The sequence below is a fragment of the Stegodyphus dumicola genome, chromosome 10 (genome assembly GCF_044657685.1).
Source record: "Stegodyphus dumicola isolate Sdum_Otavi_A_Nest chromosome 10, ASM4465768v1".
NCBI lineage: Eukaryota > Metazoa > Arthropoda > Arachnida > Araneae > Eresidae > Stegodyphus > Stegodyphus dumicola.
Genome location: NC_140777.1, coordinates 160,994,454 through 161,012,974, shown reverse-complemented (window position 1 = coordinate 161,012,974; position 18,521 = coordinate 160,994,454). Strand labels below are relative to the sequence as shown.

At 31.5% G+C, this 18,521-nt stretch overlaps 1 protein-coding gene across 10 annotated transcripts in view; it reads right to left on the bottom strand.

Annotated features, from left to right (window-relative positions):
* LOC118187598 (putative ATP-dependent RNA helicase TDRD12) overlaps positions 1–12,303 on the bottom strand; it is a 342,589-nt gene extending 330,286 nt beyond the window's left edge. For 8 of the 10 annotated variants that reach the window (XR_015043602.1, XR_015043603.1, XR_015043601.1 and 5 more), the window contains exon 1: positions 12,210–12,303. The gene's annotated coding sequence lies outside the window, so the exon portion shown is untranslated. Of the gene's footprint in view, positions 1–8,475; positions 9,946–11,978; positions 12,168–12,209 lie in introns of those variants that run through there. The other 2 variants (XM_085825778.1, XM_085825777.1) reach the window with 2 other exon arrangements.
* Positions 12,304–18,521: the final 6,218 nt, after the last annotated feature.

The window sequence follows — 18,521 nt, the reverse complement described above, 5'->3', positions numbered from 1 at the left end:
GCTGTGTATAGGTATGTTTAACATAAAATTAAATTGCTTCAATTAATTTTTGTGCTAATGCCTAAAATAATACATTTATCAAATCAAACTTGTTACAATTTACATAGCATTTGCTTCAGTGTTATCAAAGTAAATGTACCCACATTTTGTAATAAATTATAATCAAATGATGTGCAATGATAAAATTACATTTAAAAGAAAGTTATCAATTATCTCTTACTGTTTAAAAAAGATGATGGTCACATTTAGCAGCAAAACTGATAGCTTATATAGGCTATTGCATTTACAGGGATAGAATCTTCATAGAAATATTATGATAAATATTCTTACAAATGAACATTAAGTACCTTTCTGTTAGTGGCACTAAACATTTCTTTTTTGTCACAAAGCATAGAAAATACTCCTTAATATGATAAACACCAGCATAATCCCCTTCTTTCTGTAAATCCTATTACATTTGAATACGATTGAAAAATTAAACTTAAAATTTTCTTGCTGTGGCAATATTTTAAATGTTTAGAATTTGATTGTAAACATTTAAAATACAAACAAATAAAATTGTGTTCTGCATACTTCTTCAAGTATAATTATGAAAGTCTGAAATTTACTGAGCCAAGCAAATAGTTTTCTTCAAACATTTTACCAAATAATATGATTTGTGTAACTATTCAGGATATTAAGTTCTATTAAAGAATTATCTCAGAAATGTGCTAACACACATTTAAATAACTGGATTAAAAAGGGACGAACATGCCTAAAGACAGTAGTGTTCCATTTGTTATCACAATATTATATTTTCAGGAATAAAGAAATAAATAACAAGCACATAAAGCTAAATTTCAATATCCAGTCAAAAGTCGTTAATCCGGACTCGTCGGGACTTCGGCGAATCTGGATTATCGATTTTTCCGGATTACAGATCATCAGTTTAAATTTGGTAAGATGGCATGCAGAAATTATAAAATTAAAAATATGAAACCGTAATGTATGAAATAAAGAACAATTATGATCTAAAGGGTATCAAAATTTGCAAAAAGAAAAAGCTTAATATTTATTTGTTTACTTCATTAAACATTTCTTTCAATGCAAAATGTTTAAGTTGCTTCGTTTCATGTGATAATACTTCCTCTTTAATTCTATTAAACAGACATAATTTCTTGTTTAGTTACAAAGTTCTGCTGTTCAAGTCCTATAATTGCTGAGTCAAGAATGCAGACTAATTTCTCAATCGAAATTTTTTCGTTTTCAATAACCTCTGTGTCACTTTCTTCACTATCGGAAGCGAATTATAATGACAAGGAACTTGATTTAAATCATACCAAAGACGGAGTACATCAAGATGAAATACTACATTTAGTAAGGAATTATAAGCCAAATAAAATAAAAACATCTGAAGATAAGGATAGTGCTGACAGATCAACTTCAATTCATTGCGCGCTGCGTCGTTTCCTTCCCTCCGCAGAGCAGCGTGAAATTGATAAACATATTTCGGAATGATTAGATAATCAAAGGATATGCCTTTATCCATTTTTTGCAGCAATTCTACTTTCTGTTTAATGGACTTCGAAACATACTTTCGCTTTGTAGATCCTTTACATATTAGTAAATATATATCGGAAATTCTATTTGACATAATCGAAAGTTCAAGCTTACTTTTATAAAATTGCTCAAACAGTCTGCAAAAACTAATAAGCCAGATCCAATTCGAAGATTAAGGAACAACGCCATCTGCTACAATAACTGAATTAATTAGATAATTTTAGCTTAGCTTATACCGTCCGTTATACATTAAGCGCGCATGCGTAAACATATTATGCGCATGCGCACATGCATATTCGTAACCATAAAGGTCTTATGCGCATGCGTAAACGCCTATGCGCAGAAAGTTTGTAGCTTTGAGGTCCCGATTATGGATGTCCGAATTAACGACTTTTGACTGTAATTAACTTTTCAGTTCACCCAATAAGGCGAGTTTCTCATGGTTAACAGTAGTTTTTAAAAGTTCAGTTTACCTATATCTAAACAGTTCCCAAAAATTAAATATTTAATGTACACTTCACATTTTTCTTCATAAGCAACATAAGCTTCATAAGCTTCATAAGCATTTGTTTTATAATTTTTTAATACAGTATAAGTAAAATTGCAATCACTAGTCATTTTGGTATCAAATAATTTCATTTTACAGCTGTTTTGCACAGAATTCTGCAAATGCCAATTCAAATTTATGTTAATGATTATAACAATTTTTGGTACTTTTTAATTATGCTCACACAGTTTTAAAATTGAGAATGATCATGTTCCTAGCATATTTTCAAGTACGCATCCAACAATAGTTCAATTGAATAATTCAAACATATGTGTATCACATGTGTTTAAGTATAGGTCTGTGGTGAATAGGATAGTCAGAACAGTCATTGGCTGTAAAAATGCACTTGATAGACCACACAGGTGTTTGAGCACATCCTTGTTAAAATGGCTACCATGCTTAGTAAAGCTGACAGATTTAATCACTCATTCTATAATATGCAAAATGGTATGTCACCAGAAGTTTATATAGTGGTTACTTTAAGAATGAATTACCAATTCCTCCTCCCTCATAACATTTGTTCCTTACAGTATGATTTTTTGTTTATCATTGCTATTTATTAGCAGACGAGCCATAAAGACAGACAAACGCACATTCTTCACCATCTTATAAAGTTGGTAATAAGCTGGTGAACTTTATGGAGAGGTAATAAAAAAATGCCAATTCTTTTATTAATTTTGCTTCATTTTGTAATAGTATACTGTTCACTTTTTCTTTGTTAATCTGCAATAGCAAAATATTTATTGGAAGTGAAAAGTAAAAAAGCACAAAGTGAAAAAAATAGGTAGTGGTGCTATCATCGAAATTTAGAAATTAAAAAGTACCAAAATTTAAAATGAACATCTTTTTCATTTGTGAAAAAAGTCGCAGAGTTTTTAGTATGACAATGTTTATTGAACATAAAAAAAAAATTACAAATTAAATATTTCTACTTATTTTTAACACTGTAAACTAACAAAGGATAATATTTTTACATTGAAAATAAAACTTATGCTAAAATTTTAAATGCACTTCAGATTTGATTTCTGATATACCAGTAGAAATGACTAATTTAGAATCTAACAACACCACTTAATGTTCAAAGTGCTGCAAATTTCATTAAATAATGTATCACAACAATCATACCTATGTTTTTTTCACATAAATAAAACATCAAAAATATTTTTTAAATTCGGTTTGAGAACAAAAATGTCAATTGGTGGCTTTTGCTTTATCTATTATGCATAACAAAAGTGGCATTGAAAATGTCAATTTCTCTGTATTCTCATAAACGCATAGCAGACTGACATATAAATGTAGTAGATAGATTAGTGTGAATATAAGATGTTGTGATATATAAGAAGCTATACTCTTTAAAGCCTCATCCTCACTGCCAGCTTGATACTGGACTACTCATAGCTAAACACAGATTTCTTTATATCATCAATATCAATGAAAACTGATGTCTTTATGTCAATATGAAGCTCAGTGACACAATTCTGACCAAACTGTTACTCAAGAGCTTGACTGGTTCAGTACTTTTCAACTACGTACCCATAATCTAAACAAATTTCCTAATTGTTGATAAGGTAGCTACATTTTTATAAAGTACCCAAAATATTAATTACTCCGAGCAATATTTGCCACAAAAGAAACAAGACTGTAACAGAGAAGAGATACCAAGGGTAAGGAAGAAAATAATAAATTATTTTTGTTTGTTCTGATAGCCATATTTCTTGATATAAACCTATGTTTATGTAAAAATTAAAGGGTACTTTTCCATTTTGCCGGCACAGGCGATAAAGTCGCCAAAAAGGGTACAACCTATGCCAAACGGAATATCTTCGCTAGTAACCTTTTACGCTTGATTTTGAAAACAAGTAGCCGCAATTTCTTATCAGATTGATTGTTTCTTTCAATACTGGCATAAAATTACATATAATTTTTACCAGATAGTTTAATTTTATGCTCTAAGTCATAGAAATTACTTTCAACGTATTAGGCTTAGCTTCGCCGGTGCTGTGATGTTGCTTCTTTTTCTTTCGGAAAAATCAAATTTCTTCTTCGTTTCTGCTAAATAAACTTCTTTAGAGCATATCGGGGTGATAACGGATAGAAATAACCTAAATGGCAGAAAATTTGAAAATATAGTAGAAAGAAAAAGTACACCACAAATGCACGTTACGTGTTTAATTAGCCAAGTAAATAAACATGTAACGTGGTTTGCTTATTTCTTTCTACTATATTTTCAAAATATATCTGCCATTTAAGTAATTTCTATCACTAAGGGCTTTTGCAGTAATTAAGTCAAATAAGATGCAATCACACAGCTCACCCGAAGGCGAAAATATAGAAAAAGTGAAGTCAAGGGTTAAATTCAACAATTCTAATGAGAATGCTCTAGTGAAGTAAAGCACTGCGGTTTTACATAATTTCTCAGTAAGCTATTCGTACAAATTTAAATAATTCTTGCATTCAAATTTGTAATCCATAAGATTTAACTTAAAATTAATGTAGATAATTACTGACAGAATTAGACTTTTGTAGCATAGTTTACATTAGATGAGATCACTTGGGGTCATGTGATATAAACCGGTGAATCAGGATGTTGAACCATGAGATCATAGTAAATTCTTAAATTAATGTCTTTTTACATATTTATTTTCTTTTTACAAAATTTTAAATATTAAAATGTTTATGCTTTCAAAATAAAAAATTCTTAGAACTAACATTTGTTATTTATGTGTATACTGTGTGTTGTCACCAATACAGTCTGCTTGGCGAGATCTGCGCCGGCCAAACGGAAATTTTGAGGCCCCTCCAAATGAAAACCTTTTCATTTTGGCCCATTTGAGTCTTTGACTTTGATATGCATGGTCAAGAGAGTTCAATTTCTGATTTTTCTGAGTAGGAAATGTCTGCTTTTTCAAGTTCGTACAGAGTAGATAAGGGATCCTTTGTTTTACATTTTCTTCAATACACTGCATCAGGCACTCTGTCCTTCTATTTGGAACAGAAACAAGGAATACATTTTTGATGTCATGACAAATTCAAATATGCATGGCATTACTCTTTCCCTGGTAAAAAACTTTCATATACTTTGACAATTTGCCCAGTCCTCCTATCTTTTTCCGTTCTTGGTACAAAAACGTCTTCTGTGCAAATTTCCTGTATAAGTATTCTAGTCAATGATAGTAATGAGAAACATATAAAGTTCTTTCCAAATTTACATGGATATTTATTCCATTAACCTACAATAAATTAATCTTATGACAGCTGTGAAAAGGAGATGAGAATTCTCAAATCTATTCCCTTTCCTAATGCTGATTTCTTGATGTTGACAAGCATGGCTTCTCTACCTAACCCTGTCTTTTTTGATAAATCAAAAAAATACGACTGAAGCTTTTTCACTCTGAAGGGATAATGCCATAGTATTGAAAATAAGTTATTGAATCTGCTCTGTTGTTTGGAAGATCAAAAAGAAGCAACATTATAACAAAGAACTTTGAAAGCCAGAGCAAAACCTAGAAAAAAAAGATGGCCACCACACTATACTAAGTTATTTATAGGTTATTTATGTTTTTTTTTTTTTTTTTGCTTTTCTGCACATAACTAGCTATTTCTTTAGGAAATTTGTTTTGATTGCGCCCACGTAATGGAAAAGTAACATTTCATCTAATTACATAATAGTACATTATTGTCCTGATCTAGCTTCAGAACCTTCTCTGCCATCTAACAGTCTGCAAGATGTTTTGTTCAATAACAACATCATTCAATGAATTTTCGAACTAGTTGCTACTATCAACACAATGGCATATTACTAAAGCACTGACAAGAAATCACACAATGAAGCAAATATATTACTGATTGATTCATTAAATATTTGATAAAAACAAACTTTGGTTGATCTTTACATTATGGTAACTTGGTGTTTTTTTGGCGAAAATTTGGCGACCAACTCTCCTACAGCAACCCTCTATTTTTTTTTGCCCGCCGCCATTTTGTCTTCACGAAGTAAAGACATGTTTCTTTTCTTTTTATCTACTGAACACTTCTTCCAACAATCTACTAGCCGAATTACACTTATGCTAGAAATTTTATCTAACAAAACTGCTTAATCATGACAAATATTCACTGCAAAATTGGGAAAAAGTGCACAATACCATACTCCTTACGCGTTTTTCAAAATAACACATACACATAAACCATGTACACGCCAACTTATTTTTACTTAAAAAAACATCTCAGAATTGCACAAAAATGGCATTGCGCACACTCTTCACTATATCCATGTACACTGCTTTTTTTCTCATAAATTAGAAAAATTTCACGAAAATACATGACAATTTTCTCAATCTTTAAACCCGGTAAAAAGAACATATATGAAATTACCTGATCGCGAAATAGTATTTACTCTTTCCAAATATGAACATTTCCACATATAAAATAAATAAAATATCCAAAAACGTTTACCTCTAAATCATCTATTATATTATAAACGTCACCAACGAATTTATACCGCAACCATTACAAATACTTAGTGTCAGATATTTAAATTATTTCCATGCACGTTTACTTCAACTAAAACGTATACCAAATTCCTACAAACATAAAATTCACAAAATAACTATCATTTAATTAAAATATAATTAAATTCAAAAACACTACTTAAAATATAAATGAGCACATACATTAAATTAATAAAAATTACCTTACAATCCTAATTACTTTAAACTAAATCATTGCTAATAACAATTTTCCCAATAATACCAAATTAATTTACTTCCACCTTACATTTAGAACAATGCATAAAAATAATATCCTCAAATAATAAAAAATACTAACTTACCTAATCTTCTTCAGAATCTTGATTACGTGTCCGATAAACTTTTCTTTAGTTACGGCCATGAGATCCAAAAATTCACCAACACTGTTTCACACAACACAGAATAAACCAAATACAAAATTTCCAGATTTTTTCCCGATTTCCCCCCTTTTCCGATTAAAGAACCGTAATTCGTCCATTAATATCACATGACATATCCCATGATCTCTCATTTCCCTCACACAAAATAATGCGTAATCGGAACTGAGTACTGCTCACATTATTACCAAAGTCCCAGGTAGTAACCTTTATCGCCTCCAAAATGTCGCCAAACTACCAGTTACCATATTGTAAAGATCAACCCAAACTTTAAAGTAACTGAGATGAAAAGATCAAATTTATTTATCCAATCAACTACTAAATAAGTATTGAATTTACAAGAAATTAATATATGCACAATAATGGTAAGAAATGAGATACTCTTCTGTTAATTGGACCAGATTCAAAAATGTATATATACATATGTACATGCATATATTTTTTAAATTGGTCCCGATAACAGAAAAGTATTACAAATAATACAAAAGAAAACTGTTTTTAACTTTTTTGAAATACTTTTATACGCTTACTCACTCTTGCTTACTCTATTTAAATTAAATGTGGGGATACTCAGATAACCTGCACTTGGCGAACTTCGTGAAATCGCGTTCGGCAACTTAGGCAATACGCGCCATACAGTGGGAGGATAGCTTAGGTTTAGACCTTCCCTATATTAGGAAAAAGGGAAGGGATATTTTCTTTCAATATGTAGATACTTTGCTTTGGCTGTCACGTGACTTTGCAGATGAATCTTATTGCTGATCACATGAATTTGTCAGCAAACATAGTGAATACGCTCATATGATGTTTGTTGTTCCGCATGATCATTCGCTATTTAATTATTTTATTAAAACAAAATATTATTATTTAATAGACTATTAAAATCTATTAGATGTCTAAATACTATTAAAATCATAATTATTTAATTAACGGGCTTCAGAAGTTGCCGCAACCAGTCGCTATACTAAAAAAATTTTAGAAATAAAATTACCATTAAAATTATTAATGATTTAAAAATTAAATAATTACTTATTACCAAATTCATAATTATTTAAATAATATTAATAATTAATACTGGGCTCCCAGTTGCCAAAAAATTGCACCAAGTGCCGGTTATCAGAGTCTTCCATTAAATATTTACAAATGAGTGGATTTTTACTTAATACAAAACAATTTTACCAGATAGAACATAGCAGAAGTAACTTTTTGAGTTCTTATCTGGGTGCATATAAACAAAAATACAGCAAGATATAATTGACACTTTGATGCAAATAAATGTTTCCTTTTAAGACTTTTAGAGATCCTACGCACTTAGAAGATTCTAATGATTATTTACATTTAATGATGAATTATACATAACATTTTGAATTTTCTGTTTGTGTTATTACTAGCATTAGTAAATTTGAAATAATATGTATTTCCTTTTATATGACATAACTTTCACAAAAGTTTTAAATTACATATTAATCAAAAAATTAATTTATACCTGAATTCCACTTATGGAAAATTAAGTTTGTGCTACAGCACAATTCGTTTGGCTTTCCTATGGCAATTTTATCCACATGGAAATTACCAAAACTAGTGTACTTAAGTAGCAAGCACTCAGTTAAAATTTTCTTGTGTTCTTGGCAATGTCCTGATTAAAGCTTCTGAAGAAAAGCACGAATAAAATCATTCATCACATCCAGGGCTGTGGAGTCAGAATCCGAGTCAGGCAGATTTTGGGGTAAAAAAAGTAGGAGCTGGAGTCGATAAAAACATGTAGACTCTTGACTTCGGCTCGTTTGAATTTGAAATGAAATTAAAATGAATTGAAAAAAATTAATGATAAGCTGAATATATTATTTTTATTTATGAACTATATACATTAATAAATAGTTATTTTCTATTTTATTGACTAAGTAAATACAATACAAACTCCGTAATCCGGACTCGTTGGAACTTCGGCGATTCCAGATAATAGATCATCAATTTAAATCTGGTAAGATGGCATGCAAAAAATATACAATTAAAAATATTAAACCGTAATTTATGAAATAAAGAGAAATTATGATCTAAAGGATATCAAAATTTACAAAAAAAAAAGCTTAATATTTATTTGTTTACTTTATTAAACATTTCAGTACTTTTCCATTTTGCCGGCGCAGGCGATAAAGTCGCCAAAAATGGTATAACCAATGCCAAACGGTATATCCTTGCTGGTAACCTTTTACCCTTGAATTTCAAAACAAGTAGCAGCAATTTCTTATCAGATTGATTCTTTAAATACTGATATAAAATTAAATAGAATTTTTATCAGATAGTTCAATTAATTTTATGCCCTAAGTGACAGAAATTACATTCAACGTGTTAGGCTTAGCTTCACCGGCGCTGTGCATGTTGCTTCTTTTTCTTTCGGAAAAATCAAAATTTCTTCTTCGTTTCTGCTAAATAAACTTCTTTAGAGCATATCGTGCTGATAATGTGATATAAATTACTTAAATGGCAGATATATTTTGAAAATATAGTAGCAAACCACAAATGCAAGTTACATGTTTAAGTTAGCCAAGTAAATATGTAACGTGCATTTGTGGTTTGCTTATTTCTTTCTACTATATTTTCAAAATATATCTTCCATTTAAGTAATTTCTATCACTAAGGTAATTAAGTCAATTAGGATGCAATCACACCGCTCACCCGAAGGCGAAAATATAGAAAAAGCGAAGTCAAGGGTTAAATTTATCAATTCTAATGAGAATGCTCTAACGAAGTAAAGAATTGCAGTTTTACATAATTTCTGAATAAGCTGTTCATACAAATTGAAATAATTCTTGCATTTAAATTTGTATTCCATAAGATTTAAGATTTAACTTGAAATTAATGTAGATGATTACTAACAGAACTAGATTTTTGTAGCGTAGTTTAGAGATGATATCACTTGGGGTCATGTGATATGAACCGGTGAATCAGGATGTTGAACCACGAGATCATAGTAAATTCTTAAATTAATGTCTTTTTACAAATTTATTTTCTTTTTACAAAATTTTAAATATTAAAATGTTTATGCTTTCAAAATAAAAAATTCTTAGAACTAACATTTGTTATTTATGTGAATACCGTGTGTTGTCGCCAATAAAGTCTGCTTGGCGAGATTTGCGCCGGCCAAACAGAAAAGTACCAACATTTCTTTCAATGTAAGTTGTTTAAGTTGCTTCATTTTTTGTGCTAAACGTGCATGCGTAAAGCATGCAACAAATAAAAAGTTTGTGGCTTTGAGGTTCGGCTTATAGATCATTCCAAATAATGGAAGTCCAGATTACAGTCTTTGTACTGTATAAGGGACGAGGATGGATATGATATTTGCCATTAGTGATTAAACTGATTCATTTAGTTACAGCTGGTAAATTTAGGCAAGCAGCAATAGCAGCAAGAACTCCCAAAATTGATGCCATTCTTAGGAAGCAAGCAGGAAAAAGGGCAATTATCGATCAAGCAAAGCAATAAGGAAGTACATATTTGATGATAAAGAGGTTGTTAGAATTAAGAGCCTTTTTAGAAGATGTAGATAACCCTAATGTTTCACTAACAGAAAGACTGTGAAATGATCTTGCAAAATTGGAAACTTCTTTCTACAACGTATATAGCCACAAAAAGGCTGTAATCTGAAGAATTGACAGGAGGCGAGATTGGAAGAATGTGATGTTCGTTCCTTCTGAAATGGAGGGCTTATTGCAGAAGGAATCATTTCTTCAATGAAGAGAAGCTAGTTTGCTAGACAATAGATCTTGCTGGGTTCAATATATGTAGATCCGAAACACCGAATTTTTTTAGATGATGAACAAATTAAAACTGCAAAGAAAGCCAACTATGAACTTTCATTAAGAATGAAATTATTCTCAGAACAATTGGAGAATTCGAATCAGGACAGTCAAACTGCAGACATTGTAATTGAGTTATCATTTTCTTTCAGTGATGAATTAGATTTTGAGAAATATTTTTGGATAACATTGAAAAGGCTAAGGCAAAGCGAATGAAGATGGATATAAAAATGAAAAAATACAAACAAGATTTCTGCATGGCCCTTTGAAGAAATAGAGAAATATGATTGCACTTGCAAGACACCCCTTTTAGAACTTATAAAAATCTATTCTGAAAAGTTAAAAGAAGTACCCCTAAAAGTAACAGCTATTCCTCCTCCTCAAGTTAGTGTGGGAAGACTCTTTTCAGTTCTGAATTTTATCAAATTGAATCTATGGCCCTCTAACAAAGATCTTGCCGAAGCTATAGTGTTTCTTAGAAATAACTAATGCTAGTTTTTCCATTTCATAATAAATTTTAATTAATATAAATAATTTGTTATATGATAATTTTTTTTTTTCTGTAGCATATGTTACTTCTTTTATATTAATAAAATAATCTGTAACATATGCATATATGTTTACATACATATATGAAGGAGTCAGAGTCTTTAAAATTCCGGGAGTCGGAGTCAGTCATTTTCCCTACCGACTCCACAGCCCTGATCACATCACAAGCGTGCGAGAACATCATTCTCATCAAAATACAAATTAAACACAATAGCATACTTTAAAAACACATTTTAATATACAACTGCAATATACTTAGGGGAAAGTGCAGAATTGCCCACTGCTTGGTGCATTTTTAAGAATTGCACATACTCGGTATCCATGTGCACATCGACCTATTTTCACTTTAAAAAAATCCCAAAAATGTACAAAAAAGACACTGTGCACTCCCTTGACTTAATCCATGTACACATCGACCTATTTTACTTAAAAAGTCAAAGAAAATTGACAAAAGTCCAATTTTTCTTACTCTTGTCAAAAGCGCCAAACAAATAAGATAGTTGTAGGCGATTCTGCACTTTACCCTATACTTATTCATTATTAAAAATTCTGAAATCAATGCAAAATGATTATAAGCAACACAGTTCAAGTTAAATTTACATATAGCTTTTGAATACTGTTTAATTGTATCAGCATAGTGTACCTTCATTTGTAATAAACGTGTCGAAACTAATAAAATTCTTAAAAGAATTAGGGCTAAGCACTCCAACTATCTTCGAAAACAGGCAGTTTTTGTAAAAATACGGTAATACATGTACAGCTCAAGTAGTCAAACCCGAAAAATGCATGATTAACAAAATATTTTATGTTCTAATCTAATATTCATAAAATTTGATACGCCCTCATAAAAAATAAAATTGATAATTATTCTTACGTTTGATTACTCTATTTAACCAAATACTCGAAAGCTAAAAACAAGACTTTAACCAAAGTTCAAAACGAGTGACACACGAACTCACCTATTCCGCATTTGAACAAGGGTAAATAATATTCCCTGGTGTTGCCATAATTTTTCAAAGATCTTATTTTACAAACATCAATTTTCAGTCTTTTTTATCCAAGTATTTAGCATATTACGCATTTGCCTTTTTTTAACATTTACCCTCTCATCATATTAGAATTTTTAAAAACATGCGTTTTTCTTAGTATGAGTTTTAAATTGAAAAAGAAAATAAAAATAATTAAAAACGACGTTATTTGTTTTACATTATCCAGGGCTTGATTTTTCGTTACCGTATTTCCTCCTACGGGCCCTAGTCTGGACACCGTCGAGATAGAAGAACGGGTCGTTTTTTGCGATCTACTCGACAGAGAGCGAGTCTGGTGTCATCGTCTCGATCATTACAGAGATCGACGCGTCGGAAATTTTCCGTCAGCTGTCCAGCTGCCGTTTATGTTTCTTGCTGTCGTTTTAAGGCCCGTCTACACGTACCGATTTTATCGGCCGACTTTCTCGCAGAGGAACAATTTTCAGGATGTACGCATGCGCTAAAAATCTGTCATGTTCTCTGCGACGATTTCAGAGCTAGTGTTCACCGCTCACTAGCCGACGATAAAATCGGCGACTATAGCCAATTAGATTGCTTCCAGAGATCTCGTGCTTTTCTCTCTCATTTTGGAAACATGGCGCTTTTTCGTTGGAGCGAAAATCAAATTTTTCAATTGATTGATTTTTATAGAGACCATGCTGTGTTGTGGGACACAAATAACATAAATTATAAAAATAAAAAGTTAATAGATCTAAACTGAGGACGGCGGAGGTCACGGATTGTTGTTGGAAGTGTACGTAATAGATATTTTAATTTCTTAAGATTTGTGAAAAATTTGAGTATTTCGCAATAGAAATAACGCATTTGATGCTGACGATTCTACATTATTTATTTATTCTACTTTACCAATGCCTTAATTAAATTTTAGTGAAAATAATATATGTGGTGTTTTCCTATTTCACATATAAAGAAGGGGTGGATACTTTTAATTTAAAATTGTAATTTTTAAACTAATGTATATATCAATGTACTTAATTTCATGTTTTGATGAGTAATTTGTAAATTTTGAAATTTTATGTTTTAAATTATAATGTATTACCCTCTTCTTTTATTTTAATTTGTAGTGTATAAAAATTTAATACATTAGACATGCATTAAAGAATCTGCAGTATATAATTCAAACTATGCACATCCTAAATTCAATATTTACATTAAATTGCTTTGAGTTAAAAAAATTTATTTAAGTAGTTTTAACTGTACCGATATCTATGTCAATTTCCAATAGTTTTTAGAATCTCCTGTATAAAACAAGTTAAATTCCTATATAATTTTTGGTTAAACTAAATTCTTGTAAATAATATAATGCATGATTTATAATTAGTTATCAGATTTTTTTAAGGGGTCTACTTTTAGATATTACATCAGTTTTCTGTATATTTATTCAGATCAAAAAAGTGCTTGGTTTGGGTTTAATTAATTACGGCAAAGCCTCGAGAGCTACCTGTCTTAAGTGAGGGTTGCCTTCGTGGAAGACATTCTAAGGGAAACTAGCTCGTATACACGTAACACATGGAGAAAACAACGAAAACGTCCATGCAGTCAGCTCGTTCGCGGCATTCCAACCTTGGACCGAACTTCCAGTGTTCAGCGATTTTACCGCTCGGCCGCTGGTGGGATCGATTTTAGAAAGGTATAAATAGGAATATGTGCTGCAATTTCTTTCACTGCATCTGTTAATATATTTATAATACAGTTATATATATATATATATATATATTTAAAACAGATTTTGTGTGCCTTAAACTTCTATGCTTCTGGAAGTTACCAATGATATATTGGTAATGACAGATACATTGGTAATGACGCCCATGCGTCCAGCCCGTTCGCGGGATCTGAACCTCGGACCGCACTATCAGTATTCGGAGATTTTACCGCTCTGCCGCTAGTGGGATCGACTTAAAAAGGGCATAAATAGGAATATGTATTGCAATTTACTTTCACTGCATATGTTTATATATATATGTGTGTGTTTGTGTGTGTGCAAGATGATATGTTTTATGATTTAACATATAGTTATTTAATTCTTTTTATTTTCCTTCCTATTACTTTTGTTAAAAATTTGTTATATTTTTACTCACTAGTAAATCATCTTTTAATGCATCAAACCAAAGCTTTCTGCTTATCAGTATCTACGATACATACTAATAATATAGCTACCATAATCTAGCTACGTGATAACTATAATTCCTGAATAAATAAAATTATTGATATAATCATGGGTTGCTAAAAATTAAATTTTTTGAATTATTATTGCATAATTTAAAAATTATTATTTTCATTAGGAATATTAAACACGCGTACGCGATGCTATATTCCAATGATTTGACTTATGACGTTGTTGCATAACCTTTTCAGCCAAAATAATGTATTTTAATCATAAAATTCCTGTTAACAAATAGTTTACAAACATGTAACCTTTTAGAAAATTTCCATTTTGCAAAAGATCTTACGTAAAATTATGTTTACGTTTCTTCAGATACCTGAAGTTTTGAAAAGGCCATTTCTTTCTGCGTTTAAAATATCCATTAACGTTCACCATTTCTTTTTTCCATACTCTTTACTAAATGTCCCATCCAGCAGCGGATTTTTTCGGAAAATTTCACCATTTACTGGAACTCGTTGCTTTTTTTTTCTACCGCTATCCTCAGTAATAAACACGTGCGAAACAGCCCCTTTGACAACAAACTACCCCCTTCCCGTCAGCCTCGAGCAATGTAGAGGTGAGATAGATTGGTTGATATGCAATAAACGTCACTTCCGGACGGAATTTCCACTTCATTTTCCGCCGACGGAATTTGAAGGGGTCAGACTCGCTCTCCCTTCTGCTGTCGAGTGGAAAGAGAATTCCGACTGGTTTTCCGATATTGATCTCGACCGGTGTCCAGACTAGACCCCTACGTTTTAATAACTTTAAAGTAAAGGTCTCCTACCACCTGATCTGACCACCACTATGAGAGCTCCCGACCAAAGGAATAAACCAAGCAGGATAAAGCTCTCATAGCGTATTAATTAAACTAAGAAAAATTTAAAGATAAAGAGAAATTTAATAAATTATTAAATTAATTTTGAATAGTTAAATAGGAAAAAAAGTATCGGTCCTCGTCTTATGTGAGGCATTGTCCGGAATGACAATTCCACTTAGATGCTAAGAAGCAGCTCAGGTAATCTCCGTCTGAGTTAACCCTGATTATACATTAACCCCCCCCGAGCGTTACGGGTTTTTTCAGGAAACGACGTAAAAATAATCGTGTTTTCTTGCCAGGTCTGTCGCAAAAGCGGCAAGCATTTTTACTCAAACTGCTTCAAAAGCGGGCCCCCCTTACCATGTGGATATAATTAAGCTAATTCTCCCCTCCGTTGAATTTAGCGAGTGAAATTAGTTTTTCTCCCTATGGTATCTTCGTCACGAGACTGGTTGCTAAAATAGTATTTCATCTCCTATTTGGCTACTTTATAATTTGCGCACTAACACATATACTATATATTACTCGTACCTTAAATCAAGATATGTGCCGAATACAGAAAGTTAATCAATATACATCAGTAAGAGAAACTCATAAAATGCTTTAAATTTCCAGTATCTTTAAGGAATTGCTTCGATAATGGTGAAAAATTAATCTTGCATTTTTTTATCCTTATTTTCTGAGGAAATACTTTTTAATATACAAAGGGAATTTGTGAGAATTTTTTTCTCTCGTGTTCCAATTTTTCGAATACAAATTATTCGCAACTTATTTTAGTATTATGTTTATATTTAATTTTCAAATATTATAAGTTTATTCCAGTTTAAAGTGTTAGATTTAAATAATTCTTTAGATTGCATCATAAATTTATTAGTAGTTAGTTATTTATGACAGCGTTTTGACTTGTGAGAAATAAATAAAGTATTGTAATTGCGAAACATTTCGATTTTCATATTTCAAAGGAAATTTCCATCATGACGTTTACACGTACGAATGTCGCATAACTTAACGTAAAATGTTGAAATTTTATATTTGGGACTTATGACTAGTTTTAGCGCGACGTATGTCCGTACGTATGTATGCATGTATATCGCATAACTCAACAGCAGAATAGATGAAGTAGCTGATGAATGAGATCAGGCAGTTCGGCTTTTATAGAGTAAAATCACTTTGGGGGTAGAAAACAAGTAAACAGCTTGGACAAAGGAGCTTCTTGAGAAAATAAATGTATTTTCGAGTTACAATGAAATTTCCTTGTAATTAGCTATATATGAGTTACAATGCAAGTATTTATATACTACGTGCATTATCGAGATGTTAATAGAAACCAAAAAAAAATTTCTTTGTAGCAAAATTGTTAACGATATTATTTCTCCAAGACATTTACGCAGGTGTGTATTCTTTTCATGAATGATGAAAAATAAGTTAACAGTTTTTCGAGCAGATGCTCCAAATTATACAGCTTTGAAGATTAAGTAATGAAAACATAAACTCTTATTTCTGGTTATGTGCTGAAAAAGATATTACCCTTTTCAAAGAAAACACCTAATAGCGGAATCTCCAAGTTGACTTCAACGTAAATATACCTCCAGGGGGTACTGAACTAAAGCTTACCACCTTTGTACATTTTCTACTTTATATGGGAGACCATTACCTTTGTGCAAGGACAAAAAAGCATCCGCTATCTATCTTTCTCAGTTCTTTCATTTTGTTAACTATGACGAGAAATGGAGCTGAAGTAAATTCTAAATTTATTTCTTCTTCCAAAGACTCTGATTTCAAGTTGTGTATTTGCCGTCTGTTAGTAATTTAAACTATCCTGGCTTTAAATTCAGAAACATCTTTTCATCAGTAATTACAGTACATATAAACACAATATCACTATTTAAATTCTGACTTTAAAAACTTCATTTATGTTAAACTATGGAAAGCGCAATATATATATATATATATATATATATATATTTAAGCAGTTTATTTCGTGGAAATTTATCACATTTTTCGTAGGAATTATTAAAACTGTTTTGCATGTAAACTATATATATATATATGTAACCACACATACAAAACACTGTGTATATATATGGTGATGTATGTTTGTGAGCATGTGTGCGCGTGTATGTTATATTTCCCTATTATATATCATATCAGTATTTTATTGAAAGTAGTAGTAGACAACATTTAATAAAAAAAAACTGAAAAGTATAGTAAATCTCAAAATGATAGTGCAATTATGAAACTGAATATACATGAAATCGAAAATTTATGTGAAGTAACTATGGAATGAAAATAAATTCTAGTTAGGTTTCACAGCATACAAAATAACACTTTAATCTAACCACTTGAGTAAAACAAATGCCAAGAAAATATCCTGAAAATGTATATCGGGAAAAAAAATCTCCGGAAAAGGCCTCACGGAAAGTATGCACCTGGTTAAAAATATCGCTAGAATAATAAACAATGTAAATATTTTTATCAGGTACAGTCGGTCACAAAAGTATTCGAACACCGGTACCCTATCAGAAAATGACAAGATGGCGTTTTTTTCTCTTTCTCTCTGTGTGTCGTGTTATTCCATCCTAGGTTTTCTTCTCCCCCCCATCTTGGAAAAAACTGGAAAAAATTGGTTACGATCTCTTTTTGAATGGGGAGATGCCATTTTGAGAAAAAGCTGACGACCCTATCTTGGAGAATGAACATGACCGCTCTACACACCCTTTCACTCTCTCTCTCTCTTTGAATTGGGAAGCCATTTTGGGAAAAAGCAGACGACCCTATCTTGGAGAATGGAAATGAACACCTCACCCTCTCTCTTTGAAATGGAAAGCCATTTTGGGACCCTCTATTCTTGGGGAGGGAGAAAACTGAAGTCTGCACTTCGCTGTCTCTGAAAAGCGGACCCTCTTCTTCTGATCTTGAAGAACTGGAAATGAACGCTCTACACGATCTCTCTTTGAATTCAGAAGGTATTTTGGGACCTTCTAATGTTGGAAAACTGAAATGAACGCTCTACGCTTTCTATCTCTCTCTCTCTCTCTCTCTCTTTGAGATGAGTAGCCATTTTGGAGGATTCTCCACCACCATCCTAACCTTGGAAAACTGAAATGAACGCTCTACACCTTCTCTCTCTCTCTCTCTTTCTCTGAAATGGGTAGTCATTTGAAAACTCCCTAA